Here is a 5,718-nt window from a genome sequence, read left to right on the forward strand (position 1 = left end):
CGCAATCGGGTCGGGTCAACCTTGCATAAAATTGTAGCAATGTTGCGACACAGGGTTCTGTGTCGTGACACCCATGACAGTTTCTCGTTGTCACAACATCGTGGTTCAATGTTGTGAAACACTCTGGTCTTTTTGGATTCCTTGGTATACTTGATTCAGTGTCACGACAAACAAATTCTGTGTCGCAACATCAAATTGATTTCTTTAAGTCTTTTGAATATGTCTTTGGTGTTACGACACGGGGCTACTGTGTTGCGACACTAGCTCTATTTTCACCCAAAATTCCAATTTGTATAGTGTTAAATTTTCTATAAAACCTAAAATTAGAAAAACTTAAAAATTAAGCTAAACTGTTAATTAATTATACAATAGTTTACAAAACAATTAAAAATCAATTCAAAAAATTTTAAATTTTTTGTCGGATTCATCTTATAGTATTATTAATTCACAGATGGATGATTCTTCAATTTTATCAGTATTAGTCCATCGCCTGTTGTGCCACTTCATCTTTTTCCGCTTGTCTTAAACATATTTTTTTGACCTGCCCACATTAAAGGAAATACATCCCTTAACTCGGGATTATAAGAAATAGATAATTTATTTCAATGTTCTCCTGAATTTCTTCTACTTTCCTCGCTAAATTGGTGACCAGACTTAAAAGTTTTAGTCTCACCATTGATTTTCATGGTTAATTTATTTTCTCTAACTCAATAGTGGACCTAAAAGTAGCTTGAAAGGGTCTACTTAGAAGGATGGGTATGGCTCCATCTTCTTTAAAGTCTAGAACCACAAAGTTTGTCGAGATGATAAAGCTGCACATTTTGACTAAGACATCTTATAGTACTCTTTTCAGATGTACTAAGGATCTGTCAGCCAACTATAGTGTTATCTGAGTATTTTTGTGGTCCCCTAACCCGATTTTTTTAAAAATAGATAGAGGCTTTAAATTAATATAGCTCCTAAGTCACATATAGCTCTATCAAAATGAATGCTTCCTGTCTCTATGAGAATAGTAAAACTTCTCGGGTCTTTCAATTTTAATGGAACCTACCTTGTGATAATAACAATACAAGAAGCACCTATACTAACTTGTTCACCTACACTTAGACATAATTTCCTTTAAAAACTTAGCGTACTTAGGAACTTTCTCAATTAATTCGATTAAGGGCAAGTTAACATTTAAAGTTTTGAATAAGTTCAGAATACTTACAAACTCGTCTTCATCCTACTTTTGTTGTTCCTCTATTCTTGAAGGGAATGGTATCTTACAATGGAAAAATCTTTAGTTGCTTCTTTCTCTAGCTCAACTACTGGTACAATTACTTCCTCTAGTTAGAACTCATGATCAGCTTCTAGGGGTCTCTCTTGAAGATTGTTAGTATTCTCCATATTTGGCTCATTAGTTGGGTTTTCTGGCTACTCAGTACTTTACTGGATTGGAGCACTATTGTTTTCATGTGCTTCTTCCCTTCCCTACGAGGATTATTTTTTGTATTGTTTGGAATTCTTATGCCAATTTGTCTTTTGATATCCCCCATTATGCTCATCAATTGGCTCATCTGATGTTGAAGTTTACACAACTTCCTTGTTGAATTGGTGCACTCAGACTGCACCTGCTTCACGTCTATTCTCATTGACTACATTTCCCACTTGATTCTATCCAAATGCTGACCACATGTATGGTCATTCAGGTTAGCCCTTTCTGGAGGTTTCTACAAATAAGGAGGTTGATTGTTAGTGTTTTTAATTTTGTTAAAACTACTACCACTCCTCAATTTTCTCCCTATCTCAAGTGTGAGTGGTCTCTCTATTCTGGATTTTATGTATTTGAATAGGGATTTTGACCCTATTTCTGATGTAGTTCACATCATTGATTGGATTATTAATATAGTGGAAGAGTGTTTTGTCTTCTCCATAGATATTTGGTGCACCCTTTTCAGCCTCTATTCGGTTGATTCTGTCCAATAATTGATGGTCTTTGTCATCTTCCTGGACAGCCTTCAGGTCTTTGGCCATATATATGACATTTAGTTAGCCACTAGCAAGAATTCATTGTCGTACTTTCTATTAGCTCGTATTCATCTTCGTATGTACTATTCATCAAGGCTCCTTCTTCAGCTATATCTAATTCCAACCTCGAACGTATATCCAACCAGAGATAAAAATTTTACAGTCATAACCACTCTGGTAAATTATGGTGCGGGCACTTCTGAATCAATATCTTGAAACACTCCCATGCTTCGTTAAGGCTTTCTCCTTCTAATTGCTTGAACATGAAAATTTCCCTTATTAGTTAAACTGTTTTTCTGATGGGAAAAAATTTTGTAGGAATTTTCATGTGAGTTCGTCCCATGTCATGATCAATCCTGGTGGTTGCAAATCTAGCTAAGAAAAGGTGTTATTGATCAATGAAAAGGGGTACAACCGAAGACGGATAGCATCATCAGTGACCCTATTGTATTTGAAGGTATCACTAATATGGAGGAACTATTTTCAATGTTGACTTTAATTCTCTGTCATTTATCCCTGAAATTGAAAATTGTTCTGAATCATCTAAGTCATAGCTAGCTTTATTTCAAAATTACCGGTCATGATAGTTAGCCTCGTTAAGCTCCCTTGAACCATGTCCAGGTTTGGGAATGCATACTCTCTCAAAGTTCTCTCGTTATGTGCCATGATTATATTTGCAGGTAGTTGTGCTGATGGTGGTGGTGGTGGATCTTCTAGATTGTTAGCCTTGTCAAACAATAGATTCTCATATGGTACGTTGCCTACAATAGATGGTGGATCTTGCATCTATTCCTGTTATTGTTGCTGTCAACAATTTCTTCAAATTATTCTCTATAGATATATTACTAGCTCTATAGGTGTTCCCCTACTACGAGTCATACACTAAACTCAAAAAGATAAGTTTAGTAGAAACAAAAAATTAAATTTGTAACTATAACCTAAAAATTTCCAAATTATTCTATCCATATGCAAAAATTCAAACTAATATAGTGACGTTAACTCCCTAGCAACAGCGCCAACAGCTTGACCGCCTCCAGACGTACCAATGTTCAGAGTAGAAATCTTGCACAAAAGATGTGCAAAATGGTTTTCGCAAGTATACGGGTCAAGTTATAATATAGTTACAACGGAGTAGGTGAGTACTCCGACGATCGCACCCAAGGGAGGCGAGCACTAAATTAATTCTAATTTTAACATAAATATATCTAATTAATACTTTAATCAAATTATAGTATGAAGAATTAAAAGAAGAGCTTTTGGATTATAATAGAATAATAATAAAAGAAATAAACGAAAATTAAATGAATGAAAAGTAAGAAAACAATTAAAGAAATATATTTCAAATCTAGGCATGGGTGATTAGCTCTCTTCGGTAATCTTAATCAACTATTGTCTCGGGTTCTCTTGTTCAACCAACTACTCAGTGCCCTAGCAAGATCTTTTGATACATCCACTGAAATAAAGAGTCGGTAAGAACTACTTATCTTTTGACCTCATAGTCCAAACCGATTTAGGGTTAAGGTGTTCACGGATAGGCCATACCAATTTTGGGTTAACTCCCACCTTGGTGACTTCCTAGGGTTGTTAGGCCTAGGGTTTAGGTTCTTTCTGTCCTAAACAGCCGGTTCGTTAAGAAATTCCTACTAAACAGTGTAAAAGTGGTACAACCTATTTTCACTAAAATTAGAATAGTGGTTTTGGGACCACAAATTAGAAGTAAAAAATTTTATTCTATAATAATTTTATGGTCTACAACATGATAGTATTATCGTATAAAATTTTTTTAAGATATTTTATCGTTTACATGCTTAATTTGATAAAAAGAACTAAATCGTATAAAGTGCAAAAGTTGTGTTCTAATTGCTAAAGGTATTAAATAGCTATAGATCTTTAAAGAGTAAGTCCTTATATGGTAATTAGACCATTTAACTTGATAGTGGATGTACATGGCTTGGCAATTGTGTAAATATTAATGTTTTAAAAGGTTAAATTAGTAAAAAGGCAATTGCATGTTAAATTAATTAAATCCAAAGTGAAGTATCATCTTTTTCTTCTTATTTTCATTCGAAAGTTGAAGCAAAAGGAAACCATTGCTGAGCTAGGGTTCGGCTAGTCTTATTTCTTTGATTGGTAAGTGATTTTTGTCCCATTTTTAATGATTTTAATGTTTTCAGGATTGTTGTAGCTTAATCTAGCTAGTCCGAGGACTAATTTATGAAATTGTTAAAGTATTTGAGTTTTGCCATTGATAAACATGTTAGGGTTTCAAAGTTTAAGGGTAGAAAATGAATGGTTGTTTTTAGATAAATAACTTTTGTAATGGAGTTTTTTTTATGAAATTATCAATTAGGGATTAAATTGAATAAATTTTATTTTTCGAGCCTAGGGACTAAATTACAAAAAATTAAAAGTATAGGGATAAAATGGTAATTTTTCTAAAAATGTGTGGGACTAAATTGAATATGAATTATATTAAATTAAGTTAAATTCATTCGTATAGATCTGGTTAGACCTCGTATAGAGTTAGATCAAGGCAAAGAGAAAATCTCGAATTAGTCACCTCCGTATTTACGAACACTCATTACGGCAAGTTTGTGTAGTTAAATTGTATAGTTATATACTTTGATTGAATTAGATGTATGTTATTTGCATTATCATCATATATGAATACCGATTGCATATCCATCGATGTACGACGATTACTGAGCCCCTTTTGAACATTAGGAATTCGTAGGATACAAATGACATGTCATTAGGGTTACCGATTTTAGCTCTTATGAGCTTACCAATACTTAGCTCATATGAGCTTACCGTTATTTAGCTTGGAGAAGCTTCCCGTTATTCAGCTCAGAGGAGTTTACAATTATTCAGCTCGGAGGAGCTTGCCGTTATTCAGCTCGGAGGAGCTTACCGTTTACAGCTTGTATGAGCATACATGTTCATGAATTGACAGATTACAATTTAGTACACCCTCGTGTGTACTACCCCAGTATCCAATGATATTCTAAACGATTCAACAAGCACAATTCTATTATGAGTTTATATGAGTTCGATACAAACTAGTACATGTATTTACATGAATTATATGGAAATGGTTTGTATATGATATATGGAAACATGGTATAGATGTTACATGGATATGGAGTTTGAATAGTTGTTGAACTCATACATGTTTCTCGATTTTTATATGAATTACATGGCTAACATGGTTGATGAATATGTGTTAGGCTTTTGGCCAAATTGAGTTGAGATATGCTTTGGTTTACTTACTTTAAATGTGATTAAAATGGTAAGTTAAATTCTCTATTATACGAACTTACTAAGCTTAAAAGCTTACTCTGTGTTATTCTTCATGTTTTATAGTGATTCAGAAGCTCGTTTGGGTTGGAAGCTTGTCAGAGCTATATCACACTATCCATCAGCTCTTTCGGTTATTTAATTTTAGTTATAATGGCATGTATAGGTTAATTTGGCCAATGTTGGCATATAAGTGTTTTGTTGAGATTAGCCACTTATTTGGCTTATGTTTGGTATATTTTGATGTGTATATATATGTGGCCTTATCATATTTGATGTGTGTTTGATATGGTAGAATGATGGAAAGTAAAACGTGATTTGAATATTCAAATAAGATATGTTATATACCTTGGTCTGATTTAGTGCTTTGTTATGGAAAACTTATAGGTATAGTGATGTTAGATAGAATGG

General features: G+C 33.6%; 1 non-coding gene across 1 annotated transcript; it reads left to right on the plus strand.

Annotated features, from left to right (window-relative positions):
• The first annotated feature begins 2,189 nt into the window (after positions 1–2,189).
• LOC121214185 (small nucleolar RNA R71) lies at positions 2,190–2,296 on the plus strand. Its single transcript, XR_005909771.1, has one exon. It is a non-coding gene; the product is annotated as a small nucleolar RNA R71 (small nucleolar RNA).
• The last annotated feature ends 3,422 nt before the right edge of the window (positions 2,297–5,718 follow it).

The sequence above is a fragment of the Gossypium hirsutum genome, chromosome D01, assembly GCF_007990345.1.
Source record: "Gossypium hirsutum isolate 1008001.06 chromosome D01, Gossypium_hirsutum_v2.1, whole genome shotgun sequence".
NCBI lineage: Eukaryota > Viridiplantae > Streptophyta > Magnoliopsida > Malvales > Malvaceae > Gossypium > Gossypium hirsutum.